At 38.0% G+C, this 11,169-nt stretch overlaps 1 protein-coding gene and 1 long non-coding RNA gene across 8 annotated transcripts in view; one reads left to right on the top strand and one right to left on the bottom strand.

Moving 5' to 3' along the window:
- The window catches only part of FHIT (fragile histidine triad diadenosine triphosphatase), a 1,104,604-nt gene that overhangs the window by 624,315 nt on the left and 469,120 nt on the right, over window positions 1-11,169 (top strand). The gene's annotated exons all lie outside the window — the stretch shown is intronic.
- Window positions 1-11,169, bottom strand: part of LOC108543624 (uncharacterized) — a 23,576-nt gene that overhangs the window by 10,803 nt on the left and 1,604 nt on the right. The window contains exon 3 of one of the 2 annotated variants that reach the window (XR_001889625.1): window positions 2,515-2,584. The exons of the other annotated variant lie outside the window; for it this stretch is intronic. This is a non-coding gene — a long non-coding RNA (uncharacterized LOC108543624). The remainder of the gene's footprint in view (window positions 1-2,514; window positions 2,585-11,169) is intronic. 2 annotated transcript variants of the gene reach the window in all.

Genomic DNA, 11,169 nt, shown 5'->3' with positions numbered 1-11,169 from the left:
TTTTTTTTTTTTTTTTTTTTTACGGTTTTATGGTACTCCATCATGGGGATGTACCATGTTTTTTTCTCACTCCATCTCCTATTTATAAACATTTTTATTTTCAATACCTTGTTATTATAAATAATGCTGTAGTGAATTGCTTTGTGCAAACATATATTTTATCTTTGCCAGTGTGTCTTTTGGATAGACTCCCAGAAGTGGAATTCTGTGTCAAAGGATAAATACATACGTAATTTTGCTAGGTATTGATGAACATCCATCCATAGGGTTTGCGTACATCACTTTGTATTTATACCACAACTATATGAGAATTCCTAGTTCCCTAAGTCTGGTCAACATACTATATTGTTGAACTTTAAGATTTTTCTGTCAGATAGGTGAGGGATGGTATCTCAGTATTGTTTTAGATTGCATTTGTCTTATTAAAAGCACAGTCCAGTGTGTTTTCTGATGTATAAGACCCATTTGCATTGATTTATGAGCTAATCAGTTCATATTTCTCACTCATTTTTCAGTGTGATTGTTGGCTCTTTTTCTTCTGATTTTGAAGCCCTTTGTATATTGGGGATTTTATCTCTAGTAAAGCTTACAAATATGTTCTCCCAGTTTGTTTCTGGAATCTTTTATGTAATCACAGGTATCCATGTTTTTCTTTATTACTTTGAGATTTTAAATCATTGTTAGAAAAGTTTTCCCCGTTCCTAGATTATTGAGATGACATATTACCATGTTTTTTTTTTTTTCTAGTCCTTAATTTTAGTTTTCATAGTTAAATAGTTGATCCATTTGGAATTTATCCTGGTTTAAAGTCTAAGGAATGGATCTGATTTTACCTTTCTTCATGTGACTATCCACTTGTCCCAACAGTTCCTATCAAAACTCCATCTTCTCCCCAATGATTTAAGGATAGCGTATTTATCATATGCCAAATTCTACATTCAGTGGGGTTTATCTTTTACCTCTTTTTGGAAAGAGTGAAGAAACTTTTTTTTGGTTTTTGTTTTTGGTTTTGGTTTTTTTTGGATTGACACTTTATTTTTTATTTTAGGTTCTGGATTACCTGCGCAGAATGTGCAGGTTTGTTACATAGGTATATATGTGCCATGGTGGTTTGCTCCCTCCCCACACCCCTCCACCCCCAACAGGCCCCAGTGTGTGTTGTTCCCCTCCCTGTGTCCATGTGTTCTCATTGTTCAACTCCCACTTATGAGTGAGAACATGTGGTGTTTGGTTTTCTGTTCCTGTGTTAGTTTGCTGAGGATGATGGCTTCCAGTTTCATCCATGTCCCTGCAAATGACATGATCTCATTCCTTTTTATGGCTGTGTAGTTCATGGTGTATATGTACCACATTTTCTTTATCCAGTTCATCATCGATGGGCATTTGGATTGGTTCCATGTCTTTTTCAAAAGCCCTATTGGACCGTTTTTCCCTCACTTTCCTTGTTGGCTGAAACTGGGTCACACAACTTTGCTAAACAAATCCTTTGCAGAGGGAATGAGATTTCTACTATTGGCTCAACAACATTCTTGGCTCTGGAAGATGGGTGGATTGCCTGGACCAAATCAGGGGTAGGAATGTAAGAAAGATGGTGAGAGGAAGAGATTGAGAGGAATATCGCATAGTGAATGACACATTTGTCTGTCTTTCTGGACCATAAGCTTCTCAAGGTCACAGGGTTCTAACAGGTCATCATGTCATCATATCCCTAGCCACTATTACAGTGCCTAGACATAATATAGGTGTGCACATACTTGCTGAAGAGCACTGAGTTGGAATACTACTAAGTGTGGCTTTATAATAAACTAAATAAACCAAGTAGTTTGTTTCGTTATGTTTTACCATTTAGCTATAGTATAGCTGAAATAACGTATTAAAAATATGTTAATCACTAGGTTCGTAAGACCTGAATACGTTGGGCAAATGTTTTGGCATTTGTTTTTTAGGTTCTGTTTTGAAATTTGAATGATGTGTTTAGAGTACCCTTATTCTGGGACTTCCAGTATATTTGATAAATATTCTTTATGTCTGAGTCGAAGTGGATAGAAAGCAAATGGACTATAAATGTCCTTAAAGGCAAAACCAGTGTGTTCTCTGTCACATGTCTCTGTACTTGAAATATTGTGGATGTTTTCTTGATATTTATCAGATGAATGAATGAATGATATCTCAATTTTACAGGTAGTCATGGAAACTTAGCGCTAAATGGCTGTCTGATGTCATTCACCTAAAAAAAAGGTCTAAAATTTTTGCCCACACAGAAATCAATTGCCTGTCCTAGTGATTATATTCTTTCATATTCTCAGAGCTATACTTTTGTAGTCTGCAAACACAGAATTATACTGTTGAGAAACCAAGTTTTGTAAAAAATAATAACCAATGTTTTGAAAAGAGGATTATTTCTTAGCAAATATTGAAAATACATATGTTGGATATAAAGAATGAGTTGGTTCTTAACATGGGACTAATGCAGAATAGGGGCTAAATGCTAAGTGTAATGTTAAAATTACTCACCATATTGGCCTTTGCCTTAACTTCTTTTCTCATCATGTAGGCATTTAGGATTTTCAACTTCTCAGCCATCCTAGAAAAGTTTGACTTTTATATGATACTTAAATGTCAATATCTAATTTCAGAAAATGAATTTACAATTTGTGGGGAGGTGATTTCAGAGCATACTTTGCCTACGTCTGATTTGGCGAAGGATCAAGAAAATTTGTCAAGTTCTGAAAGTCTGCATCTTTTAGTAATCTTCTTCAATAAAAATGTGATTAAAATGTTTCATCAGGTTAAAGTGTTGCTTGTGGCGGTGGAAATTTCCTCCGCTTAACACGTCATCAGTATGACATGTCACGCTTGCCTTTATCAGCAGTTCTTGTACACACATTAAGTGTAAACACATTTAAAATGACAGATTTAAATGTATCTCAATAGCAGAGGAACCGCTGGTAATAGGTCATAAGTAAAGCGTTTCTAATAAAAGCGTTGCCGTCAAGTACTAACTGGCTCAGGTTGGTTGCCTCAGTGTTTGTTGGATATCTATACTCTTGTCTCATGCAGTTTGCTCTTACTAGCCTCCTCACCTTCCCAAACTGTAAAATTTAATCTAGTAAGAGATTACATTCTAAATTGCACACAGAAAATTTCAAATTTGTCTGCAGAAATGATGCAGCCTCTCTTCTAAGAATACATTGCTCCTACCATGCCCTTACCAGCCAATATCTTGAGTTTCCATGTTTTGTAAGCCTATAGATTTTTCACACATTCTCATGACAATATCAGAATGATCTTTTATAGAAACAATGAGTGGATCTCACATATAGATTCTATAGGATTCTGCATTTTTTTTTTTTTTTTTTTGAGACGGAGTCTTGCTATCTCCCAGGCGTGAGTGCAGTGGCCGGATCTCAGCTCACCGCAAGCTCCGCCTCCCAGGTTCACACCATTCTCCTGCCTCAGCCTCCGGAGTAGCTAGGACTACAGGCACCCGCCACGTCGCCCGGCTAGTTTTTTGTATTTTTTAGTAGAGACGGGGTTTCACCGTGTTAGCCAGGATGGTCTCGATCTACTGACCTCGTGATCCACCCGTCTCGGCCTCCCAAAGTGCTGGGATTACAGGCTTGAGCCACCGCGCCCGGCCTCCAGTTTCTGCCTTTTTAAAAAGCAAAGGTAGTCACATACGTTGTTCTCATCACCACCGTATTAAATAGTATGATTTGTCAGGGGAGGGACTGTGGGGTGGTGATTCTAAATTTGCTGTATACTCAGTACAGCTGGATCTAAGAAAAACATTTTAAAGTTTACCAGAAACTCAATATCATTCAGAACCTATAGGATTAGGGTTGGAAAAAAATATAGATATAGTAAGAAAAGTGACCCATATAGAAGCCTTTCGAGGTCTGTTGGAAGACCATTATTGAAAGGAAGGATAGGTGTAGGTTGTCAGTGGCGGCTGATTGCTGAATGACTAGACACGATTGTTGAGATGACTGTGTTACATTTTGTATACCAAAATAAAGCTTTCTAGAAATTTTCTTAACTAAAAGTAAATATTCTAATTTCTAAATTTTTATATTCACTTTTTCCCCTCTTTTTTCCTGGATGCTTCTTAATACAGAGACACACACAGACACTGACACACTCCCTACTTATTTAACACATTTGAAATAGCACTTTGCTGGATGAGGAAGTAAATACAGTCTTCCTAGAAGTGTTCTGAGACTTTTTTCAAATGGTTTTTCCTTTATCCCACATCTCTAAAGCTCACTTTCATCCCACTTAGTTGTGTGTGTATGTTGTCACACACATATATTCTTTTGAGGTGGGTCTAATGGGAGGTATCTATTTTTACTCTTTTATTTTTTTTCTTTTTTCTTTTTATTTTTGAGAGGGAGTCTCCCTCTGTCGCCCAGGCTGGAGTGCAGTGGCGCGCTCTCGGCTCACTGCAAGCTCCGCCTCCCGGGTTCACGCCATTCTCCTGCCTCAGCCTCCCAAGCAGCTGGGACTATAGGCGCCCGCCACCACGCCTGGCAAATTTTTTTTTTTTTTTTTTTTTTTTTTTTTTTTTTTTGTATTTTAGTAGAGACGGGGTTTCACCGTGTTAGCCAGGATGGTCTCAATCTCCTGACCTCGTGATCTGCCCGTCTCGGCCTCCCAAAGTGCTGGGATTACAGGCGTGAGCCACCGCGCCTGGCCTATTTTTACTCTTTACTGAGGTAAGGGTTTCAATGAAATAATGCAAATATATGTGAAATTAAACTAGAGTAGTAATTGCAACTGGAGTGAACCAAAAAGTACAGTTGACACAAAATTAAATTAGTAAAATACATGGTGTGGGGCTTTTAAAGGGCAGCCTCTTTTATTATTACACACACGCACATTCAGCAATGTACTCTATTGAAATAGCCTGTCCACTTCGAAATGCTTAGCAAGTTGGCATTTTCTTTAAACAGGATAATTTAATGGTAGAACTGTCCACCTGTTTTGCATTCTTTAAATAATTAAGCTTAAAGGGGTCCTGCATTGCATGATTGATAAATTCGTTTTGCTGCAGCCCTTACCGCGTTTATGCCTTAGAGAGCTTAGCTATAATGGATTAGGTTTAATTCTTATAGTCCTGTGTTGTTCTTCTGGCATGCTAAGTCAAAACAAAAGAAAAAAATTGTGCTTTTGGCAATAAATCATGGCCTGCTGGGAAAGTCAACATCTACCCAGATTTGCCAGGTGGCTATTCAGAAACTCTCATAACTCTGAAGTCTGAAAGAGCTCCTTTACGTCTGAAGCTCAGACATACAGAATAACTTACATAGGGTGTGTTGGACTATGGTTTTCTTATCATAAGCACTGGATCTTAGAAGAGCAAAGGGAGAAATACGGTGCTCTCTTGATTTTAACAGCAGCAGGAACAAGAAATTCAAGGGAGAAATTACTGGAAGATCATTTACCTGGGCTCGTTTTGAAGGGTTTTTTGTTTTGTTTTGTTTTGTTTTGTTTTGTTTTTGAGATGGAGTCTCCCTCTGTCACCCAGGCTGGAGTGCAGTGGCGCACTCTCGGCTCACTGCAAGCTCCGCCTCCGGGGTTCACGCCATTTTCCTGCCTCAGCCTCCGGAGTAGCTGGGACTACAGGCGCCCGCCACCACGCCCAGCTAATATTCGGTTTTGTTTGTTTGTTTGTTTGTTTGTTTGTTTGTTTTTTGTGTTTTTAGTAGAGACAGTGTTTTACCATGTTAGCCAGGATGATCTCCATCTCTTGGCCTCGTGATCCGCCTGCCTCAGCCTCCCAAAGTGCTGGGATTACAGGCGTGAGGCACCACGCCCAGTCTTAAGTGTTATTTTTTAAGACATAAAGTAAGTTTTAAAAACACAGTTTCACCAAAAATGCATAAATATGACCATGAAATTCAAGAATACACATATGTATTCATCTATGTACATGTATATATGTATATTTCTGAAATTTGGGTCCTTTTGTTGCCATGTTTTCACTGGGTACTATCCCATTCCCATTCACGTGACCCGCCTCATCCACCATGCTCTATCCTCCCTCTTCCTGGAGTGCTCCCAGAATCCTCCTTAGGCAACAACTTCCTTTCGAACTCCCCAGCTCCTTTGCTCAAATACTGCTTTTTAGGTGTCAGTATCCTTTGGCTCATCATTTCTGGTGATGAACAACCTTTATCTTTCCACCTCAGTGTTAGATAAAAGTTTTTATCTTATACTTGTGCCAGGATGCAGAATTTGGGACGTTCTGACCTGTGATTATACTTCCGTATTTGTCAGCCTGCTAATATGTTAATACACATGTGTATTTACACATACATATCTGGAGGGATTTTTCAGTCATTGTTTTACAAAAATGGAGTCTTACTCATTCTTATATCTTTCAATAATTCTTTGAGGAAATCCCTTCCAGGCTACTGTAAAAATCTAATTCATTATGTCCAATGGCTGTAACATAATTTTAAAACTATTTTCTGCTGGTGGGATCCAGCCTTTGTGTGGTTTTGTTTTGTCTTATCACTGTACAAAATCTCATATGATTTTTTTTTTTTTTTTTGAGACAGAGTCTCACTCTCACACAAGCTGGAGAGCAGTGGCGCAATCTTGGCTCGCGGTAACCTCCGCCTCCCAGGCTCAAGCTATCTTCCCACCTCAGCCTCCTGAGTAGCTGAGACTACAGGTGCATGCCACCATGCCTGGCTACATTTTTTTTTTTGGTAGAAATGAGGTCTCACTAATAACCTACTTTTAATGGGTTAGATTGTCAGGCATGAAAGTACTAGATTTAAGAAAACGTACTTTTTAAATCTTTATAGATATTGCTAGATTACCTTTCATAAAGCCTTAAAAGTAATATTTTAATCCACCATGTACCAGAATATCCATTTACCTAAATCCAGAGTAGGAGTTTCCCCTTATTTTCATTTGTATTAGTGCATTAGGTCTAAATGACATCTCATTGTTTTCTCTATTTAACATTTTCTGTCTTCTATTAAATTTGAGCATCTTTTCATTTTTATTGACTCTTTATATTGTTCCACCTTAAAAATACCTTTTCAGGCCGGGCAGGGTGGCTCACCCCTGTAATCCCAGCAGTTTGGGAGGCCGAGTCACGCAGATTGCTTGAGCCCAGGAGTTTGAGACCAGTCTGGGCAACATAGTGAAACCCCATCCCTACTAAAAAAAAAAAAAATGTATATGTGTGTGTGTGTGTATATATATATCTATTAGCCGGGCATGGTGATGCGTGCTTGTAATCCCAGCTACTCAGAAGGCTAAGGTGGGAGGATAGCTTGAGCCCAGGAGGTGGAGGCTGCGGTGAGCTGAGATCATGCTACTGCACTCCAGCCTGGGTGAGAGACTGAGACCTTGTCTCTAATAAAATAAATAAAATACCTCTTCATATCTTTGCCCATTTTTTAATTTCTAATTTTTTAGGATACATAGTAGGTATGCATATTAATGGAGTACATGAGCTATTTTGATACAGGCATGCAATGAGTAATAATCCCACCAAAGTAAATGGAGTATCCATCCCCCTAAGCAATTTTCCTTTGTGTTAGAAACAATCCAATTATACTCTTTTATTTTAAAACGTACAATTAAATTATTTACTACAATCACCTTGTGCTATCAAACACTAGCTGTTATTCTTCATTCTTTCTATTTTTTGTGCTCACTAACTATTCACCCACCTCCCTACGATGCTTCCCAGCCTCTGTTAACCATCCTTCTACTCTCTGTCTTCACGAGTTCAATTGTTCTGATTTTTAGCTCCCACTAATGAGTGAGAACATGCGAAGTTTGTCTTCCTGTGCCTGTCTTTGCCCCCATTTTTTTCCTTTAGTTTTTCTTTGTTCCCTTCTTGTCTATTTGTGAGATTGTGTTACCTTTTGTGGATATTAACGATCATCTCTCTTGCATTTTTTTCTAAATCAAATATTTTAAGAATGATTTGATGTTCATACCAGTGTGTATACATATGTTTTTGTGTTCCTTAAAGATCAGTTCAAATGGGCTGACATAGGTTAACCAGGTAATAGTTATTATATAGCTGTACAGAGCGGTGTATCTGCAGACACAGACACATCACTAAAATCTTATTTGTCAAAACTATGAATTGCAAAAAGGAGTTTTCAGTGATGAAAACTCTTGGTGTAACCTGGGGGGAAAGGGTCATCTCAGGTCCTCTAAATATTTTTTGAAAGAGACAGTCCTTATTTCCTGGGAGTGAATATTGGTGACTTATATGCCTTTGTTGAGGGATATTTATTATCACACAAATATTTTTTGAAGGAGAGGTATTCACTGATGATGAACCATGTCATTACACAATTTCCTGAACTTTTCCGGTTACTTTTTAAATCTTGCCTTTAAAGGTATAGGTTTCTTAATTATTTGGTGGTTGTCATTTTTTTAACTTTGTGTTTTGAAATAATTCAACATTCACAGGAGTTGCAAAAATGCAAAGAAAAGACCCACGCACACTTCATGCAAACTCTCTATAGTTAGCATCTTGCTTAACTATAGTAACTATAGCCTCATGTAAGAATTGGAAGATTAACATTGGTACAATCCACAGAGTTTATTCATATTTTACCAATTTTACAGCCGTGTGTGTGTGTGTGTGTGTGTGTGTGTGTGTCTGTGTACTTCTATTGGAGTTATTTTTTTTACTGTAGTGTGTCAAAGTATTCTATCACTGAAATCCTAAGCTCCACAATCATAAATATAAGTAGATAAAACTGAGGTCATAGACAAAGTGGGGCATGGGAGTAGCCTTCTGACTGATGCTACGGAGTGCCATTCTGCATATAAACTTGAAAAAAATCTACAAAGGTGCCTCAAGTTGTCATGACTCCACTTAGACCTGCATGGAGACAGAGCATACATAAAACCCCCTTTTGATCTTACAAAGTTGCTAATTCTTGGCCTTGTGATGGGAAACAGAGCTCAGCACTTTTAGGCTGGCTGGTAGGGACCTTCTCTTACTTAAGGATAAATAAATAATGAGTGTTTGTGAAGATATGTTCTCCTGACTACAGTGACACCTGCCGAGATTGTTTGGGTTGTAATTTTATAGCATCCTTTTCCAGAATTAATTACACATCTACAGTCAGGCAACCATAACTTCTCTACCAGTAATGTCTCATGTACAACTGTGAACAAATAAATTAATGCCAACTAGTGCCTGACCACACACTGTGACAAAGTATGTGTGCTTGGGCAGCAGCACCTCCTTTTCTTTATGAATCATCTTAGGGATTCTCTAGGAGAACTTGAAAGGAGTCAGAAAAAGTGGAGGAAGCATTGCTTTGCCCCTGCAGGAAACATCCATTGACTTCAGACTGTGAGAATCAGAAACAAGCGCTACTAGGTCATTGGTCCAACTTCCTCATGTTTGTCATAAGTAAATGTGGTCCAGAAAAGTGAAGTGATAAGCTTTAAAGGCACAATGATAATTAGTGACAAAGTCTTGACTAAAACTCCGGCTATTTTCCTCTGAAAAGATGCTCTTTCCACTGTAACATTATAGCACTTTGTTCATTTTATGGATTGAATGAATGGGTTAAAAGTCAAAACAGTCTACAGAATTTCCAAGATTATTTTTCTCCTCTTTGTTCCTGAAGTATCCTAAGAAGACATGAGTGGCCGTTCCTGGGACAGGCAGCCATCTCTTGCTATGGAGAACTGACTGGTAAGAGTGGTTTTGGTGGCTGTAATGCTTCTACTGAGCTAATGTAACAAAATTCAGTCAAGGATTTCTAAAGCATTCTATTTTTTTTTCTCCCTGAAACTCCAAAAGAAGTTTAACTGGGGTCTAGTTAGGGTGTTTGAGGAAAATTTGGGTAGTCTTAGATTCAATATATTTTAGACTAACTTAGCTATTTATTAGTATCGACTGTTTAAAAAAAGTTATGAGATAGGTTAAATATACACAGAAGTGGACTAATCAGTATAATAAATCCCATGTAGGCCATGAACTTCAGTACTGCAATAGGTGGTCAATTATTGGGTTTAAAATAAATATGTATGAATGATTCTGTTTCTTTCTAGATGGCTCTTCCATTTTGCAGAGAGAGAGGGTTTTTTGGGGGGTGGGGTGGTTGTTAAATGATTTTTTTCTTCTGATTATCTACCAAGTGTAGCATCTTTCTTCCTCTGTGTGGCCCTGGACTTTAAGATATGCTACTTAGGAGGCTGAAGTGGGAGGATCACTTGAGCCTAGGAGTTCAAGGCCAGCCTGGGCAATATAGTGAGACTCCATCTCTTAAAAAATAGATATTATTGTGGTTTGTATTGGCACTGAGAAATACAAACCCACAATATAGAATTTAGAATGATGATTGAAATCTAGCATAGACGATCATGTTGGTTTATAAGATACCATTGGGAGCCATGTTTCCTACCGTGAGACTGGCCTCTGTTGGTAAAATCAGCAGTGGCACATACATGCTGTTAGACATAATGGTGGTTAAATGGCTAAACCAAACATAAAGCCCAGGCTAGAGGGGAGAGTAATGACCAAAACTTAGGTATTATGGTCTCTTTAAACTGGACTGAGTACTGTCCACCCACTTGTTCTATTTTAAGTTGGGGAAGTGGTTGTCTTCTCAGCCAAACTTTAATAAGTTCTGTTGGAGGCAGGAAGCATTTTATTCTTGCCGCTTGTCTGTCCTTAAGGCCTGGCAATAAATGTTGATGTTTGTTGAATGGATGAATGGATAGAAGAATGGGTGGTTGGACAAAGGAGTAAAGAAAGACATCTTGGGAAATGAAACTGAATCAGTAGCCTCAACATTGTAGATGCCAGTGTGTGGTGTCAGGGTGTTTCAAAGGCTGGCCCATTTTTAAGCAAATGCCATTAAGAGCAGTGTAGCATTAAAATAAATCAGTCTATTATTGCCTTTGGTCACATTTTGAAACCTAATAATAAGTTCAATGACAGCCTTTTTTTTTTTTTTTTTTTTTCCCAAAAAAGGCAAAAAAAAAATTTTATTCCAGAAAAAAAAACCTTGTGCTTCAGTTTAATGCTGTTCCTAAAGTTCAAAGCATGGATGCCCTGTAGAGGACAGATCTTATTAGAAGAAGATCCTTTTCATATTTTAATGATATAATTTACTTTTCCTATTTTATACAAAATTACATTTTCTAAAAGTAATTTTGGTC

The sequence above is a fragment of the Rhinopithecus bieti genome, unplaced genomic scaffold (assembly GCF_001698545.2).
Source record: "Rhinopithecus bieti isolate Rb0 unplaced genomic scaffold, ASM169854v2 scaffold_21649, whole genome shotgun sequence".
NCBI lineage: Eukaryota > Metazoa > Chordata > Mammalia > Primates > Cercopithecidae > Rhinopithecus > Rhinopithecus bieti.
Note: the sequence above shows the minus strand (reverse complement) of the source record. Positions and strands in the feature narration are given on the sequence as shown.